The sequence below is a fragment of the Prionailurus bengalensis genome, chromosome C1 (assembly GCF_016509475.1).
Source record: "Prionailurus bengalensis isolate Pbe53 chromosome C1, Fcat_Pben_1.1_paternal_pri, whole genome shotgun sequence".
Taxonomy (NCBI): Eukaryota; Metazoa; Chordata; class Mammalia; order Carnivora; family Felidae; genus Prionailurus; species Prionailurus bengalensis.
The window spans coordinates 53,180,720-53,190,770 of NC_057345.1; the positions used below are offsets into that span (position 1 = coordinate 53,180,720).

Genomic DNA, 10,051 nt, shown 5'->3' on the forward strand with positions numbered 1-10,051 from the left:
TTTGGCTTTCACCCTTCATGACTTGCTATCTCCACTGGGCTCTGTGCCTTGGCCTTTTGGTTGGTGTTGATATTTCCAAGAACCCATTCTCTTTCTGGCTATAAGACCTGGCTCCTGCACTGTGTTTTAGAATTCCACTTCCTGCACCAAATAGTATGTTCCCATTCCTGTCCACCTAATCTTAGCCACTGGTGACCGCTTGCTTCTCTCTCCTTACACATCCTTTCCAACTTCCCTGTCGATGCTTATTCTAGCCATGTCCTTGACCTTCACCTGTGGCATGGACCACAGCCATGATGTAACTCTGACTGCTGATGCTTTCCAGGACCACAAAATATTGGAAGGACTTTTCTTGCCACATAAAATATAAACCCAGCTACCAGAGTGCACCTTGAATGCTAAGACTCAATGTTAGTGCTTGGATCCTTTTTGAGTTCCCCATGGTTTGCAAGTTATACTGCATTAGTCAGTGGGTAACTTAGAGTCATTTTGCACCAATAAGTAATGGCATTATGAAACTTGTTTCTTCTCTGTTTTTAATACCTTTTATTCTGTTTTACAACACTCCTTAAATCTTCCTTATTCACATGTTATTAGAAGTCATGACAGTTCTTTGCTTGTAAACTAGAGATTATGATTGGCCTGTCATTTTGTTTGATCTTCTTTTGTTTTTAGTTATTTTTTCTGTTTAAGTGCCCAAAGCCCTACAGGCAAAAATGCCTTCAAATTAAAATGTATTGTTAATATTCCAGACCACACATGCTTGGTTCTTCATGTGGCTTTGAGTTTTGCTGCTGAGATGATTGTGCATGATATTCTCATGGTGAGAAAATGTGACCCATTCAGCCTATTTTTGCAGAATTCCTTTGTTCCCTCAGGCAAACTTGGCATGATTTTGTTTAAGGTTCAGTTGGGATAATCCATATTCTTTCCCCAAGGTCACTTTTCAAATTCCTTGTCAGGCAGTTTAATGAAAGGTAAGTACCTGGCTTCAGAGCAGCTAAATAGCGTGAGTTTCTTGAGATGTGTGTGTGTGTGTGTGTGTGTGTGTGTGTGTGTGTGAGAGAGAGAGAGACAGAGAGAAAGCCAGTGCAGTAGGGAGATAACAATGACATCATGAAACAAGAACATATAAATATCATATAAAATTGACAGTTATCAATTGAGAGACAGACACTACCACAAACAGGCTTCAAAAAGATACCTCAGTGCTTATATTCATTAACCAAGATGAGTACACTTACAAAGGATTTAGAGGACACTGTAAATCATATTTTTAAGGAATATGACTTCCCATGCTGAAGTAAACCAGGTTTCAGAGCCACCCTCAGAGACAGCTGTTGTTTGCCCAAGCCTATCTGTGTCTGTTCTGTAGAATCACTTCATCCTCCACAACAACACTGACCAAGCCTGGACTATGCTTGTTCCAGGCTGCTCTGTTATGGCTTGGCTTGCCTACACTCTCTCTCTGGACATATCTACACATTCTCACTTCTGAGTCAAGAGTACTTGGCAGTTTTTCCCTTCAGGGATTGGTTCTTCTTCCTATCCTCCTAGCCAAAGCTTACTCCTCTCTCATGTCAAATTCCTACCAATTCAATTCTAAACTCCAAAAGGGTACAGGCCATGTCTCTTTTATTTCCAATCATTTACCCAGTACCTGGCACATAATAAATTCTCAAAAAGTATTTGTTGAGTGAACAGCAAATGAATGAGTGTGTTTTAAACAGGGCCTACAGAGGGGTGCTTGGATGGCTCAGTTGGTTAAGTGTCTGACTTCAGCTCAGGTCATGATCCCACGGGCTGTGAGTACAAGCCCCACATGGGGCTCTGTGCTGACAGCTCAGAGCCTGGGGGCTGCTTCGGATTCTGTGTCTCCCTCTCTCTCTGCTCCTCCCCCACTCATGCTCTGTCTCTCTCAGTCTCTCAAAAATGAATAAACGTTAAAAAAATTTTTAAACATGGCTTACAGAATCAGAAAATCCTTGGGGTACTAAACAAAAGATCAGGTTTAGCCCTGCTCAAAGTATCCAGTCCTGGAGCAGGCAGTTCTAATTATTTAGCTCTTCATTACCTTCATATGCATTAAGCTCCAACTCTGTACCAGTGCTCCACTAAGTTTTACAGGGGATACAAAGTGAAATCATCTTTGAACCCTATTCTCCAAAAACCTATAGTTTAGTAGAGGAAGTTTGATACACACATCAATAACAGGAACACAAGATTGGAAGTGACAAAGGTCAAGAGAGAAAAACTGATAGATGAGAAGAGGAAAGAGATTAATTATGTAAGAGGATGTTAAAATGAGACTTGCTGTCTCACTTTGAGAACAATCCAGTAGGAGCCCAGTTCCCAACTGTATCTCCACTGCCCTAGAGCAAGATTCTAAGAGATCCACCTAGAGAGCAGAGAAGAGACCATGTCCCAAAGGCCAGGTAGGAGGGGATTTCTTTGGACAGAATAGTCAGTGTGCTATGAATTGCCCGCCCACTGACTCTGTAGATAGAAGAAAAGGAGTTGCTTTCCTTCAGCTCAAGCCAGGTGAGGGAGTTCTCAGGGCACCCCGGAAGTTTGGGGGACATGAAGACCTGCACATTAACCCAATCCAGTCATCTAAAGGTGAGTGACTAGCCCACAGCAGAGTACAGAAGGAGGAATGGATTGGCAACAAGCTGCAGTTCCAGAAACAGCAGGGCAAACATTTGTGTTTCCCAGGAAGGAAAGATGTACATCCCATGAGAAGGAACTCATCTGAACTCTTCTCAAAATGGATCATGCTCAAGGAGACTACCCAGCAAGGAGAAAGGACCCAACTGAGAGGGTCTGTGTAGGGTGTGTTTGGAAGCCCAGGCCTGGGAGCAGCTCATAGAGCAGCTGCTGGAGGACAAGCATCGTGTAAATGGGAGCGGGGGGGGGGGGGGGGGGGGGGGGGAACTGCCATCTGAGGTCTCAGTGGGATGCTCTCCAGAAAACCCACAAAAGCACTTCATGAGAGCCAGCATCCGGGGGAGCAAAGTACACTGCAGCTGCTCCGGCCATATAAAACAGTGCCATTTCCCCTAATCCCCTGTGCCTTGGCCTGAATCTAAGGGCTTAGACAAGCCAGCAGCCAGTGAGCAGAAGGGGTAGCTGGGAACTGATGAAAAAGCCGAGCAGGAACATCGCCGCCTCCTCTGTGGGCTTCCCCGCCTAGGTCAGGCCCCCACTGGGAGAAAAGAGAAGCTTTATATTGGACAGGAGTTTGAAGTTATGATGGTTACCCTGGACCAGGCTTAAGTTATGTGATTATTAGGCTAGAGTGGACTTTTTAATGCCAAAACAAAGGGACTATTTATTATCTAAGCGTGACTGGAAAAGCCATGGGACCTGCACAGTATTTTATCCAGGAAGGGTTTAAACTAAGGAATAGGAGGAGAGAAAGAAAATTGTTGCTCTCTGAGTATATCTATCTAGTGATGGTTCATTCAATAAAACCAGTTATAATTCTAGCTGAGGGCATCTGTGAAGGGAAGGAAAGAAAAGGGATGAGAAAGATTATTTTTTAATTTTATGTTAAAATGTAATACACATACAGAAAGTACATTTATCCCAAGTATACAGCTTGACAAATTTTCACAAACTGAACACATGCATGCAACCAGCATCCAGATCAAACTATAACCACCACCCCCTCCCCCTGAAAACTCCTTTGGGCTCCCACTCAGTCACTACTTCTCCCTCAGGAAACTACTATCCTGACTTCTGATAGCATAGATGAATTTTGGCTTTTTGTATTTTATATAAATAGAATCCTAAACTATGTATTCTTTTGTGTCTTTTTTTGTTCAACATTTTCTTTATTAGATTCATTCATGTTGTCATAGATCTTTCCTTTTGTTTTTGTTTTTTTTTTTTATATTTTTTTTAACGTTTGTTCACTTTTTGAGAGACAGAGCGTGAGCAGGGCAGGAGCAGAGAGAGAGGGAGACTCAGAATCTGAAGCAGGCTCCAGGCTCTGAGCTGTCAGCACAGAGCTGGATGCGGGGCTTGAACTCATGAACCGTGAGATCATGACCTGAGCTGAAGTCGGACACTTAACCGACTGAGCCACCCAGGCACCCCTTCTCTCTCTCTTTTTTTTTTTAATTTGAGAGAGAGAGAGAGCTCATGCAAGTGGGAAAGAAGGGAAGAGGGAGAATTTTCAAGAATTCCTTAGAAATCCTGAACCCTTTGTATTTCCACATAAAATTAAAATCATCTTCATAATTTTATATGTCAATTATACCTCAATAAATCTGAAATTAAAACAAATAAGTAAAATCAGTTCATAATTTCTGCAAAAAAACAAACAAACCTGGAATTTTGATTGGATGAGTTTTGAATTTATATATTACCTTTTGGGGAAATTTATATCTTTAAAATATTTAATTTTCTAATTCATAACCATGATATATATGTCTTTATTTAGTTCTTTATTTTCAGTAATGTTTTCTAGCTTTCAGTATAGAGCTCTGGCAAAATTTTTGCTATAATATATTCATATGTAGTTTGTGTTTTTATGCTTTATAAATGATATTTTTTTAACTTTCATTTTCTCTTTCGTTAGTAGATAAAAATATAGTTTATTGTATATTTCCTTTGTGAAGAATAATTTTTTGAAGAACTTTTATGTGCTAGGTACTCAATATGATATTTTCACTTATATTATCTCTTTTAACATTTACCACAATCTTGCAGGTATATTTCATCATCATTTGTTAGAGAACACTGAGGTTCAGAGTAAGTAAGATATGTTCCTAATGTCACACAAAAAGTATTTGAGTTGGTTTTGAAGAATAGATTGGTTTTCATATTTCAAGACAAGTAATGGAAAAGGCCATCTAGGCATAGAAACTGTCATTAACAAGGCAAAAAAGGCAGGGAAGGGCAGCAAAGGGAAGAAGAAATATTCCTTCTGATTAGCATCTACATGTTATGATACATTGAAAAATAAAGTCAAAAAGGTAAATCAAGGGGCACCTGAGTGGCTCAGTGGGTTAAGCTTCCAACTTCGGCTCAGGTCATGATCTCACAGTTCGTGGGTTCAAGCCCCATGTTGGCCTCTGTGCTGACAGCTCAGAGCCTGGAGCCTGCTCTGGATTCTGCATCTCCCTCTCTCTCTGCCCCTCCCCTGCTTGTGCTCTCTCAAAAATTCAAAAAAAAAAAAAAAAAAAAAAGGTAAATGGAGGACCAGACTGTAGAATTTCCTAAGTAAATATAAGAATTTTTTTCCCTTGCTCTTTAGCCTCCAGCCATGTGGGATTCGGCAAATCTGGAACAGAAAATTGGTATTGAGACTCATCAAGTCTACACTTTTGTCTCTGTAGCCGTGTGAAAGCCCCAAAACCTCAGCTGTTTCTCTGACTCCAGCAGCCACTTCACTCTGGGCAAAGTCTGGCTTGTCACCCTCTTGCTTGCCAAAAATCTGGCCAAAACTCCTAAAGAGAAAGCATCTGCAGACCCTCCCCTCAGATCCCATGGTTTTCTGTCTTTGGAATCTTAATCCTTCTAATCTTCATTGCTCCTACAGTTCTCCAAAGTTTGACATTGATGGCTTTTGTATTTTAGCTGGCTTTTCTCATCATCCTTGACAGGAGATTCGACCCACCCCGTATTTCTCCATTCTAACCAGGAGTGCAAGTCAAACTTTGCTTTTTATGTTTCTACTGAGAGGGTTTTTTTCGATAATTACTCTTATAGAGATATAATTTATATACAATAAATACAAAAATCTTAAGTATAGAGTGAGATTTGTTTTGTTGCTATTTTGCTTCCAACTTTATTCATCTCTTTTTATTCTCTCGGTAATCTCTTCCAGAGTTAACTACTTCCGTTTGTAGGGGATGAAATGTGTAAGGAATCCACTCCAAATGTTGGCACAGCTACCAGCATGGTCTTTCCCTTTACTTGAACTCAGAATTAAGATTTTTTTGGTTCTCGTTTTTTAGGTTCCAGTCCCAGAAGTAGCTTTCACTGTAGAAGTTATCTGCTGGCAGCCTTATGCTTTCTCGCAGTAGTCTACAACCAGGCACTAGCTTCTCCAGGACACTACACAGGATGGACTTAAATATGTATTAAGCTAAGAGGCATTCTCTCAAATGAGTTTAAATGCATTTTATTTTTAGACAACCTACATGACATTGTTTTCTTTTTCTTGAAAGAAATGCCTCTGCTCCAAATAAGTCAAGGTCAAAAATAACTGAAGATGGCATCAGTCCGCTTTGCCTAAGTTGTGAGGTGTTGTGAGGATGAAGGGTAGCGGCTGGTTATGACAACAAAGTCACAGCCAAATTTGTTAACTGTTTTCCATTTCTAAACCATCCTTAAAGAAAATCTTAAATAGGGTCGCACCATCCTCATGGTAGTCCAGCCTAGCAGCCATGCCATCTGGAGTCACGTTTTGACCAATGAAGAACCAGTATTTTTTTTTTTTTTTTTGAAATTACCAAAGATGTGCTTAATGTGTTCCATAGCCCCTGTCGTAAAAGGTTTTACTCTTTCCGGCCTCTGTTCTTCAAGTTTGCCTTTGATTGATTTCATGTAGTCTTTGAGGTACTTCTTTTTTTTTTTTTAATGTTTATTTATTTTTGAGACAGAGAGAGACAGAGCATGAACAGGGGAGGGTCAGAGAGAGAGGGAGACACAGAATCCGAAGCAGGTTCCAGGTTCTGAGCGTCAGCACAGAGCCCGACATGGGCCTCGAACTCACAGACCACGAGATCATGACCTGAGCTGAAGTCAGACGCTTAACCGACTGAGCCACCCAGGCGCCCCTGAGGTACTTCTTATAGGCTTCTTTTGTGAAGCTGGTTTCCTGCAAGTAATGGTTCATGACGACATGAACACCAGTGACTACTGTGTTTTCAGTAGAGTTTTTAGCACCATCATTTCCCCCAATGAGCAAGTCATCAATGTTACCCTCTGTCCTACTCACCCTTTTCCCTCCACCTGTAGGCACAGCCCATGGCCCATCTTCCGGATCTTACAGATATTGTAGAACATCTCATCATGGCTGATGAGGTCTGGTTATGTGATCATGACTGTGGCTGAAGAGAGATGATGGAGGCACTAGCTCAGCAGGAGCTGGGAGCTCTGAGGGAGCATGGTTCTCCCAGAGCAGCCCTTGGGGAGAAGAGGGAGCAGGCAGAAAAGAGAGTGACAAAAGTTTTGATGAATGTTTACATCCACATAACCAGCACCTTAATCATGATATAGACTATTTCCATCACATCTGAACATTCTTCCTGAACCTTTCTCTGTAAACCTACAGAAGGAACCATTGTTCTGATTTCTATCATAATAGCTTAATTTTGCTTATCTTGACTTTCAGATAAATGGAATTAGCCAATATGTTCAATATTGTGTCTGGCATCTTTTACTAAGCATGTTTTGAGATTCATCTGTATTGTTGCATTTATGAGCAGTTCATTTATGTTTCTGAGTAGCGTTAAATATTATGAATATACCATATTCTCTATCTAATCTCCCATTCATGGACCTTCTATATATGTCAATTTGTGATTACTATAATGAAAGTTGCTATGAACATTCATGTACAAGTTTTCTGTGGACATATAGTCTCATTTCTTTTAGATATATACCCTAAGAGCAGAATTACTGAGTCATATAGTGAGTGTATGTTTAACTTAATAAGAAATATATGGAATATCTAGAAGTTCCAGTTGTTTTATCACTATACACATTTCTGAGGTGCCAGGGTGGCTCAATCAGTTAAGCGTCTGACTCTTGATTTTGGCTAAGGTCATGATCTCACAGTTCCCGAGTTCAGGCCCCATGTGTGGCTCTGTGCTGACAGTGTGGAGCCTGTTTGGGATTCTCTCTCTCTCTCCCTCTCTGCCCCTCCCCCAATTGTCCGTGTGTGTGCTTGCTCGCTCGCTCTCTCTTTCTCAAAATACATAAATAAACTTAAAAAAAATAACTATATACATTTCCTAGGGTGGCCACAATAAAGTATCACAAACTGGGTCGCTTAAAACAACTGAATCTATTGTCTCCCAGTTCTAGAGGCTAGACGTCCAAAATCAAGATATTAGGAAGGCTGTGCTCCCCCGTAAAGGCTTCAGGAGAGGATCTTTTTTTCTCTTCCAGCTACTGGTAGCCCCAGATGTTCCTTGGCTTCTATCACTCTAATCTCTGCCTCCATCTTTACATGACTTCCTCTTTGTATCTGTCTTTAATAGCCATCTTCTTATAAGGACAGCAGTCATCCTGGATTAGGGGTCCATGTTGTGATTCACCACATACCTAGTTACATCTGCAATGATCCTATTTCCAAATAAGGTCACATTTTGAGGTACTAGGGGTTAGGACTTCAACATCTTTTTGGTGGGACACAGTCCAACCCGTAACAGTATCCTTCCCAACATCTAGCGCTATCAGTCTTGTAATCTTTTACATTTTAGCGATTATGAGGTAGTATTTAACTGTGGCTGTAATTTGCATTTATCTGATGACTAATGATGTTGAGAATCTTTTTATTTATTTATTGATCATCTATATATATATATCCTCTTCTATGAACTGACTCTGCAGGTTTTTAACCTATTTAAATTTGTGTGTGTGTGTGTTTTCAGTAGTGATTCGCTGGTAATGTATCGGGAATGCTTTCTTTCTTTCTACAGCTTACATTTTCACTTTTTAAGTTTTCCTTAATGTCATAGCTAAGAAATTTTGGCTACGCAAATTGTGTATAGATATTCTCCTATGTTTTCTTCTGTGAGCTTTATAGTTTTAACATTTACATTTAAATCTACAATACATTTCGGGATAGAAGGAACATACTTAAAGATCATAAAAGCCATTTATGAAAAGCCCACAGCTAACATCATCCTCAACGGGGAAAAACTGAGAGCTTTTTCCCTGAGATCAGGAACACGACAAGGATGCCCACTCTCACCGCTGCTGTTTAACATAGTGCTGGAAGTTCTAGCATCAGCAATCAGACAACAAAAGGAAATCAAAGGCATCAAAATTGGCAAAGATGAAGTCAAGCTTTCGCTTTTTGCAGATGACATGATATTATACATGGAAAATCCGATAGACTCCACCAAAAGTCTGCTAGAACTGATACAGGAATTCAGCAAAGTTGCAGGATACAAAATCAATGTACAGAAATCAATTGCATTCTTATACACTAACAATGAAGCAACAGAAAGACAAATAAAGAAACTGATCCCATTCACAATTGCACCAAGAAGCATAAAATACCTAGGAATAAATCTAACCAAAGATGTAAAGGATCTGTATGCTGAAAATTATAGAAAGCTTATGAAGGAAATTGAAGAAGATTTAAAGAAATGGAAAGACATTCCCTGCTCATGGATTGGAAAAATAAATATTGTCAAAATGTCAATACTACCCAAAGCTATCTACATTCAATGCAATCCCAATCAAAATTGCACCAGCATTCTTCTCGAAACTAGAACAAGCAATCCTAAAATTCATATGGAACCACAAAAGGCCCCGAATAGCCAAAGGAATTTTGAAGAAGAAGACCAAAGCAGGAGGCATCACAATCCCAGACTTTAGCCTCTACTACAAAGCTGTCATCATCAAGACAGCATGGTATTGGCACCAAAACAGACACATAGACCAATGGAATAGAATAGAAACCCCAGAACTAGACCCACAAACGTATGGCCAACTCATCTTTGACAAAGCAGGAAAGAACATCCAATGGAAAAAAGACAGCCTCTTTAACAAATGGTGCTGGGAGAATTGGACAGCAACATGCAGAAGGTTGAAACTAGACCACTTTCTCACACCATTCACAAAAATAAACTCAAAATGGATAAAGGACCTAAATGTGAGACAGGAAACCATCAAAACCTTAGAGGAGAAAGCAGGAAAAGACCTCTCTGACCTCAGCCGTAGCAATCTCTTACTCGACACATCCCCAAAGGCAAGGGAATTAAAAGCAAAAGTGAATTACTGGGACCTTATGAAGATAAAAAGCTTCTGCACAGCAAAGGAAACAACCAACAAAACTAAAAGGCAACCAATGGAATGGGAA

The 10,051-nt window shown here is 40.2% G+C and overlaps 1 pseudogene; it reads right to left on the minus strand.

Moving 5' to 3' along the window:
• Positions 1-6,313: 6,313 nt before the first annotated feature.
• LOC122479408 lies at positions 6,314-7,056 on the minus strand (annotated as a pseudogene).
• Between the last annotated feature and the right edge of the window lie 2,995 nt (positions 7,057-10,051).